We start from the raw sequence: 10,037 nt of genomic DNA on the forward strand, positions 1-10,037 counted from the left end.
GACTTTGGGCAAGTCACTTAACTTGCCACTTGTCCGCTGTGTGACTGTGGGTAAGTCACTTAACTTCTCTGTGCCTCAGTTACCTCGTCTGTAAAATGGGGATGAAGACTGTGAGCCTCACGTGGGACAACCTGATGACCCTGTATCTCCCCCAGCGCTTAGAACAGTGCTCTGCACGTAGTAAGCGCTTAACAAATACCAACATTATTATTATTGTTCTCTGTGCCTCAGTTACCTCATCTGTAAATGGGGATTAAAAACTGTGAGCCCCACGTGGGACATCCTGATTGCCTTGTATCCCTCCATCACTTAGAACAGTGCTTTGCACATAACACTTAACAAATACCACCGTTATTATCATTATTATTATTATTATTATTATTATTATTATTATTAACTGCCCAAAGCTGGCCTGCTGACTGACTAACGTGACTGCCCCTACAGTAACTCCCACCTGAGCAGATGCTGCAGTAACCGAGAAGCCCCTGTGGTTTTCCGTCTAGCGCTCTGCCGGAAAGAAGCAGTGGAGCCTAGTGGATAGAGCATGGGCCTGGAAGTCAGGAGGACCTGGGTTCTGATCCCGGCTCGGCCGCTTCTCTGCTGTGTGACTTTGGGCAAGTCACTTCACTTCTCTGGGCCTCGGTTACCTCATCTGTAAAATGGAGATTTAGACCGTGAGCCCTCTGTGGGACACGGACCGTGGCCAACCTGATTAATAATAATAATAATAATAATGTTGGTATTTGTTAAGCGCTTACTATGTGCAGAGCACTGTTCTAAGTGCTGGGGTAGATACAGGGTCATCGGGTTGTCCCATGTGAGGCTCACAGTCTTAATCCCCATTATGCAGATTCATTCATTCATTCAATAGTATTTATTGAGCGCTTACTATGTGCAGAGCACTGTACTAAGCGCTTGGGATGAACAAGTCGGCAACAGATAGAGACAGTCCCTGCCGTTTGACGGGCTTACAGTCTAATCGGGGGAGACGGACAGACAAGAACAATGGCACTTAACAGCGTCAAGGGGAAGAACATCTCGTAAAAACCGATGGCAACTAAATAGAATCAAGGCGATGTACAATTCATTAACAAAATAAATAGGGTAACGAAAATATATACAGTTGAGCGGACGAGTACAGTGCTGTGGGGATGGGAAGGGAGAGGTGGAGGAGCAGAGGGAAAAGGGGAAAATGAGGCTTTAGCTGCGGAGAGGTAAAGGGGGGATGGCAGAGGGAGTACTCGACATCCTGCAGAAGTCCGCCCAAGTCCACCCTAACCTAGACTATTTCTCGGGAGCCACTGGGAAAGGGGGACAGGATTCTGAATCCTCCACGTGTCAAAAGCCTTTGTGGTCCCTCCTCAAGTTCCTGTTAACCCTGGTATCAGCAGGAGCCAAAGCAGAGCGATGTGGGCAATTAAAATAAATCCCTCCCCAACCCCCGCAAAAAAGAAAAGGCATCCAGGGCTTTACGGGGACAGACCAACAGAAAACCAGACAGTCCATTCTAAGATGGGATGAGCAAATTCATGAAGTTCCATATTTTTCTGTCTGCCCTCCTCTAGACTGTTAGCTTGTAGTGGACGGGGAATGTCCACTAATAATAATGCTGGTATTTGTTAAGCGCTTACTATGTGTCAAGCACTGTTCCAAGTGCTGAATATCTGGGGTATTCGTTAAGTGCTTATTATGTGCCAGGCACTGTACTAAGCACTGGGGTGGATACAAGCCAATCAGTCCCTGTTCCACATGGGACTCACAGTCTCCATCCCCATTTTCCAGATGAGGAAACTGAGGGCTAGAGAGGTAAAAATGACTTGCCCAAGGTCACATGGCAGACAAGTAGCGGACAGGGCATTAGAACCTGTGACCTTCTGATAATAATAATAACGATGATGGTATTTGTTAAGCACTTACTATGTGCCAAGCACTGTTCTAAGCACTGGGGTAGATACAAGGTGATCAGGTTGTCCCATGTGGGGTTCACAGACTTAATCCCCATTTTACAGACGAGGTAACAGAGGCACATAGAAATTAAGTGACTTGCCCAAGTCACACAGCTGACACGTGGCAGAGCCGGGATTAGGATCCATGACCTTTGACTCCCAAGGCAGTGCTCTTTCCACTAAGCCACGCTGCTTCTACTGTACTCTCTCAAGTGCTCAGTACAGTGTTCTGCACACAGCAAGCACTCAATAAATACAATTGAATGAATGAGCGGCCACCCTACTCTGATTAGGTGCTTGAACAAGCCTCCCTCTGTGTGTCTCTCGACAAAAAGGACTCTCTCCTAGTAAAGCTGGGTGAAATGTTCTTCTGGAGCCTCAAGGAAGCCCCAGCCAGGACTGGGGATGAACCAAGAATGGACAGGGCAGAGCCCAGGGGGAAAGGGCCTCAATTCCAGGATGTCATTTCCCAGGACAAGATTTCCACAGCCATCACAATTGGATTTCTGGTATTTGATAAAAGAAAAGAGGAAATCCTCAGCAAAGGAAATGAAACAATGAGGGATTTCCTTTTGGCAGTTGTTTTGCCCAGACTGAGGCCAAGCGGATGGTTGCTGATTGACAGGCAACCATTGAATGGGGAAGAAAGGCGGGGAGCAGGCCGGGGGGACAGGCCTGAGGATTGCGGGGGGCAGGAAGACATTCTGTAGAGGAAGATTGGACATCCTGGGAGCACTGGAGATTTTCCTAATAATAAACTTGTGGTATTTTTTAAGCACTTACTATGGGTCAGTTGGAGTGGATACAAGCAAATTGAGTTGGACGTAATTCCTGTCCCACATGGGGATCTCATAGTCTTAATCCCCATTTTACAGATGAGGCAACTGAGGCACAGAGAAGTGAAGTGACTTGCCCAAGTCCACATAAAAGACAAGTGGCAGAGCCGGAATTAGGACCCATGACCTTCTGACTCCCAGGCCCGCCACTTAGCACGTGAGAGGTAGCGGGATCGATGCCCGCATTCTCCGAGTTTATAGAGAAGCAGCGTGGCTCAGTGGAAAGAGCATGGGCTTAGGAGTCAGAGGTCATGGGTTCTAATCCCGGCTCTGCCACGTGTCAGCTGTGTGACTTTGGGCAAGTCACTTCACTTCTCGGTACCTCAGTTCCCTCATCTGTAAAATGGGGATTAAGACTGTGAGCCTCACGTGGGACAACCTGATTACCGTCTATCTACCCCAGCACTTAGAACAGTGCTCGGCACATAGTAAGCGCTTAAGAAATACCAACACTATTATTATTATTATTATGCTGCTTCCCCCCTCTCCTTCTCCTAAGAAAACCGGGTAGGAAAGTAGTGTCTCTGGCAAAGTGGAAAACTAGGTCTTTCTGGATCACCTCCCTTAGGGAGTCACATGCTGCTTCTTGGCTCTTGCCTTCCCTCTTGGTTTTTTCTAAATGGCATTTATTAAGTGCTTGCTATGTGCCAGGCACTGGGGTAGATACAAGGTTGGACACAGTTCACGTCCCATGTGGAGTTTAAAGTCTTAATTCCCATTTTACAAATCAAGTAACTGAGGCACAGAGAAGTTAAGTGACTTCCTAAGATCACCCAGCAGGTTCATGGCAGAGCCGGGAGTAGAACCCACGTCCTCTGACTCCCAGGCCCTTGCTCTTTCCACTAGGCCATGCTGCTTCTCTTTCCTTCTTTTGGTTCCTGATTTGGGAGTCTGCCGAGGTTCTCAGAACTTCAAAGCTGCTGGGCACGTGAACAGGTGACGTGTGAGTCTTACTCGGGTTTCGAGTGTCCTAACTAAACAGGATACCCCCACAAACAACACCCGAGCTCTTAGAACAGTTCTCTGCAGAGAATAAGCATTCAATTTACACTATCATTTGATGGAAATCTTTGTGCTGTTGACTCCACTGCCAGAAGCGCCACTAGGGAGATTTGTATGGTATTTTAGGGATGGCTCAGAGACCACCAGGCCTCAAACCCGATAACCACGAGTGCCAGGAGGACCCAACCTCCAGCCTAGTGGGCCCCTGTTCTCCAGCCGTGCCTGGACTTTCCGGGAAGAGATGCAGCGAGGGCTAGAGGATAGAGCACAGGCCTGGTAGCCAGAAGGACCTGGGTTCTAATCCCAGCTCTGCCACTTGTCTTCTGTGTGACCTGGGCAAATCGCTTCACTTCTCTGTGCCTCAGTTACTTCATCTGTAAAAATGGGGATTAAGTACAGAACACAGACTGTGTCCAACTTGATTTGTTTGCATCTACCCCAGTGCTTAGTACAGTGCCTAGTACGTAGCGCTTTACAAATATCATAAATAACAAAAAGGAGTCCCTGCCAGCTCTAGGACTGTCCCTGAAGAGCCCCAGGAGTGGTGGGACTACAAGCAGAATCCCTGAGTGGAAGGACTCTAGATTGTAAGCACCTTGTGGTCTCCCAAGCATTAAGTACAGTGCTTTGCACACAGTAAGCACTCAGTAAATACCACTGATTGATTGATTCATGGCAGGAGGGTTCCCACCTGTTCTGATGCTGGGACTTCTGTTTTGGGGGAAGGTGTCTTTGTCCCCACTGCTGTGCCAGGGGATCCCCTACCCTTCCAGCCTCCTCCAACCCTACGGTCCCTTCAAGGGAACCATGGACATTAGGGCTGAGGGAGCCCAGGGTGGAGAAAGGTGTCTCACTCCTTCCTACCCCTTCCTCCTCCCACCCCTAGGCCTAAGCACGCGAAATCCTCTGTGTTTAATGATTGCAGCTCTGGCAGTATAAGTGTTCAATAAACATGATTGATTGATTGGCATCAGCTTCACCTTGAAGCTGCCAAAAATCCTTAGGACCTGCAGGGACCTGTCTCCTCCTAGGCAACACTGGGCCCATAACACCACCCAAACAAACCTTCAGCAATAGAGTCCAGAAACACAACCTCAAGATGGAGAATCCAAGGGGAAACAAACTCAAGATGTAGAGTTCCCTAGCTTGGACCTAATGTGGGAGATATGCCCGTAAATATCATTGGCCTCGCTGGGTAGCTTTTATATGGAATTTAATAAGTGAATCAATTACTGTGCTTTAAAAGGCAAACTGTCTCCACAGAGGACTTGGTGTAATTGAGTCTTTGGGACATTTAAAACAGGCTTGGTCAAAGCCCTTGAAAGCGTATCGGGGAGACGGCCTTACGTTGGCTTGGGTCTCGATGTGAACTAACCGGATTCCGTCACGTAACTTTCCACTTGGCGATCCACGTATACTGTTGGATCGGACTCTCCCAAGTGCTTAGTACAGTGTTATGCACAGAGTAAATGTCAATAAATACCACTGATTGATTATTGTGCATATGTCATCGCACACTCCGCTCCTCCGCCGCCCACCTCCTCACCGTCCCTCGGTCTCAACTATCCCGCCGTCGACCCCTGGGCCACGTCCTCCCGCGGTCCTGGAATGCCCTCCCTCCTCACCTCCGTCAATCTACTTCTCTTCCCCTCTTCAAATCCCTACTTAAAGCTCACCTTCCCCAAGAGGCCTTCCCAGACTGAGCTCCCCCCTTTTTCCCTCTGCTCCCTCTACCCCGCCCTTCACCTCTCCGCAGCTAAACCCTCTTCTCCCCTCTTTCCCTCTGCTCCTCCCCCCTCCCGTCCCCTCCCCTCAGCACTGTACTGGTCCACTCGACTGTATATATCTTCATCGCCCCATTTATTTTGTTTATTTTGTTTAATGAGATGTACATCACCCTGATTCTATTTATTTGCCATTGTTTTTATGAGGTGTTCTTCCCCTTGACTCTATTTATTGCCATTGTTCTCGTATGCCTGCCTCCCCCGATTAGTCTGTAAGCCCGTCAAAGGGCAGGGACTGTCTCTATCTGTTGCCGACTTGTACATTCCAAGCGCTTAGTACAGTGCTCTGCACATAGTAAGCGCTCAATAAATACTATTGAATGAATGAAGGAAGGAAGGAATGTTTTGCCGAGGGCCTGGCAAATCACGTGTGGCCAGGGGATGGAAGGAAGAGGCATTTCCCCTTGACCTCTCTGAGGACTTGGCATGTTTTCTCAGCATGTTCTCCCCCAGGAGTCCCCCTAGGAGTAAGACGTGAACCCAGGAGAGAGAAATCAGTTGTTGACCTGGAAGGGCTGGCTGGTCTGTGTGCTTAGCCTAGGGTCTCTGTCTTTGGGCCTCTTATACGCTCCCAAGTGTTTAGTACAGTGCTCGGCACCCAGTAAGCACTCAGTAAATACTACTGATTGATTGACTGAGTCTCCCTCCTTGAGTCTCCCTTCTATACACTTTTATTGTTTCAGGGATTCGGGGTATTTAATTTCTAATCCTCTTCTCCGGAAATCAGCCAAGTGAAGAGATGGTATATACAACAGTAGGGAGTAACAACAGAGTAGGTAAGTGCTCTTCCCCAGGAGAGTTGTGGGAGGAGGGCAAGGGACAAGAGAGAAGCAGTGTGGTATATTGGAAAGAAGGCAAGACTGGGAGTCAAGAGATCTCATCATCATTATTCATCATCAATGATATTTACTGAGCATTTACTATGTGCAGAACACTGTACTGAAAGCTCTTGAGAGAATACAATACAACAGAGTTGGCAGACGTCCTCTGCCCACAGTGAATTTACACTCTAGAATCTGGGTTCTAATCCCAGCTCTCTAGTTGCCTGCAGTGTGGTCTTGGGCAAGTCACTTCACGTCTCCCTGCCTCGGTTTCCAGATCGGTAAATAATATATACTAGCAGCGTGGCTCACTGGAAAGAGCACGGGCTTTGGAGTGAGAGGTCATGGGTTCGAACCCCAGCTCTGCCACTTGCCAGCTGTGTGACTTTGGGCAAGTCACTTAACTTCTCGGTGCCTCAGTTCCCTCATCTGTAAAATGGGGATTAAGACTGTGAGCCCCACGTGGGACAACCTGATTCCCCCTGTGTCTACCCCAGCGCTTAGAACAGTGCTCGGCACATAGTAAGCGCTTAACAAATACCAACATTATTATTATTATTAAAATGGAGATTAAATACCGGCACTCCCTCTTTTTAAGACCGAAAGTCTCAGAGGGGCAGAGACTATGTCTGATCTGATTGTGTTATATCAACTGCAGCTCTTAGCACAAATGCTTGACAAATAGTAAGAATTTAACAGACATTATTATTATTATTATTATTCAGATTAGTACCCCTGAAGAGTGTCCCCCCCATAGTCCACAATTGGGAAATGACTAAAGCCACACTGCCCTCTTGTGGGAGCCATTTGAGCAGAGCCTGTCCACAACCGGACTTCAGAAAATACCTCAAAGCATCTTAAAATACAGGAACACCACCACCAACAACGATAATAACAATAACGATAAAAGCAATAATAAAAATAATGGTATTTCTTAAGCACTTACTACGTGCCAAGCACTGTACTAAACAGTGGTTAGAGAATCAGGTCAAACACAGCGAGGCTGGGCTACTTAATCCTCCTTCTCCTGGGTCCTTTCCAGTTACGTATTTGTTATTCTTTCCCTTCAGCTCCTCCTTTTCAACAGGGGTGAGCCTTTCTCTTCCTTCTCCCTCTGCCTCTGCCCTGCTCTGATTTTTATTTGTCCTAGCTGACAGATTAACTAAACTGGATCAGCTCCAACGCTCAGCACCATCCCCCCATCTTTGGGCTGCAGACATCACCCCTTCCACCCTAGATGCCTGCCATCTATGCAACCTAGGGAGCAATGGTGAGGGATTGGCTCCCAGAGAAGGGATGAGAAGTAACATGGGATAATGAAAAGAGCTTGGGCCTGGGTTCTAATCCTGTCTCTGCCACTTATCTGCTGTGTAACCTTGGGTAAGTCACTTCACTTTTCTGTGCCTCCATTCCCTCATCTGTAAAATGGGGATTAAGACTGTAAACCATATGGGGGACAAGTTTAGTTTATCTTATATATACCCCAGCGCTTAGTATCTTGTCTTGTCTTATGCCGTCGAGTCTTCTCCGACCCACGGCGACACCGTGGACACATCTCTCCCAGAACACCCTATCTCCACCTGCAATTATTCTGGTAGAGTATAGCCTGGCACATAGTAAGCACTTACTCCACCCACTCCCTCCCAGCCAAGTGTCACGGTTGATCCAGCGGTGACTTTTCTTCCCAGCCTAATGTCGTGGCTGAACTTCCCGTGATTGTCCATGCGTCTCCACATCAAACAGAAATTCCTTAGCATTGACTTTAAAGCACTCTATCACCTTGTCCCCTCCTACCTTACTTACACTTTTGATTTTTTATTACACCCCAGTCCGTTCACTTCACTAGTATAACACCAACCTTTGCACATAGTAAGTGCTCAAGAAATACCAATGATTGATGGACTGATTGAACCTCCATCTCATCTATCTCACCACCAACCCCTTGACCATATCCGGAATCTGGCCTGGAACTCCCTCCCCATCCATATCTGGCAGACTACCACTCTCCCCACGTTCAAAGCCTTAATTGAGCACTTACTATGTGCATATGTACTATGTGCAGAGCACTGTACTAAACGATTGGCAGCAGCCTCGCCATGTCCCTCCTCCCCCCCTCCCCCCTCCCGCCCCTTCCTATCCTCCCCTTCCCCTTCCCCTCTCTCACTCAGCTCTTTCCCGCTCTCTCCTCTGTCTCCTCCCCCCCTCCCCTCTCCCGCCCTAGAACCCCACTTTACCAGCGCTACCCCTCTTCCCCCTCCCCCTACTCTTCCCTCCACCAAACCCCCCTCTTCACCCCCTCCCCCCTTCTCTCTTCCCCACCCACGCCCCATCCCAGTCCTCTTGTCCCACCGCCACCCCCCATCCCCCTCTCCCCGTCCAGGGCCCCGCCACCTCCTTCCATCCAAACCCTCCCCTCCCCCCGCCCTTCCCCCCCTCCCCCCCTTGCACCCACAGCTACTTTCAAGTGTGGCCTCTGGAACCCCCACTCTATTACAGGTAAGCTACCTTTCATCCATGACCTTTTCCTCTCCCACTCTCTCCTCCTCCTCGCCCTTTCGGAAACGTGGCTCTCTCCCGAAGACACGGTCTCCGCCGCCGCCCTCTCCGGCGGAGGCCTCTCCTTCTCCCACTCCCCCAGACTCACCGGTAAGGGAGGAGGCGTCGGCTTCCTCCTCTCGCCCCATTGCCGCTTCCGCACTATCCCTCCCCCCCCCCCCCGCCCCGCCCCCCCGCCGGCCCCCCCCCCCCCCCCCCCCCTCCTTCCCCTCCTTCGAAGCCCATATCATTCGCCTCTACCACCCCCTCCAGTTACTTGTCGCCGTCATCTACCGCCCTCCCGGTCCCATCTCCGACTTCTTCAACCACCTTGACCCCTTTCTCACCCTCCTTCTCTCCTTCTCTCTGCCCACTCTGATCCTCGGAGACTTCGACATCCATATGGATGTACCCGACGACTCCTCTGCCGCCCGCCTCCTATCCCTCCTCGACTCTGCCGACCTCCTCCTCCACCATACCGCGCCCACTCACCGACTCGGTCACACCCTCGATCTCGTCATCTCCTACCGCTGCACTATCTCCTCCCTCACCGACTCTGAAATCCCTCTCTCTGACCATAACCTTCTCACCCGCCTCATCTCTCACACTCCCTCCCCCTGCAAATCTTCGCTACTGCCCCACGGAGACCTCCGCTCTCTCGATCCCATCCGTCTTTCCAATAGCATCTCTCCTCACCTTGCCGCCCTGTCCTCTCTTCCCACTCTCGACGATCAGGTCTCCGCTCTCGACTCCACCCTCTCTACTCATCTCGACTCTCTCGCCCCCCTTTCCCTCCGCCGCTCTCGCTCCACTAACCCACAGCCCCGGATCGCCTCCTCCGTCCGCCTCCTACGCTCCTATGCTCGAGCTGCCGAGCGCTGCTGGCGAAAGTCCAAGCACCGAGATGACCTCACACACTTCAAATTTATCCTTTCCTGCCTTAACTCTGCCCTCTCCTCCGCCAGGCAAAGCTTCTTCTCCTCCCTCATCGACACCCATGCCCGTCACCCCCGCCGATTGTTCCGGACCTTTAACTCTCTCCTTAGGCCCCCTGTTCCTCCCCCTCCCCCATCTCTCACCCCCAATGATCTGGCCACCTATTTCCTCACGAAA

This window comes from Ornithorhynchus anatinus, chromosome 3 (assembly GCF_004115215.2).
Source record: "Ornithorhynchus anatinus isolate Pmale09 chromosome 3, mOrnAna1.pri.v4, whole genome shotgun sequence".
NCBI classification, from domain to species: domain Eukaryota; kingdom Metazoa; phylum Chordata; class Mammalia; order Monotremata; family Ornithorhynchidae; genus Ornithorhynchus; species Ornithorhynchus anatinus.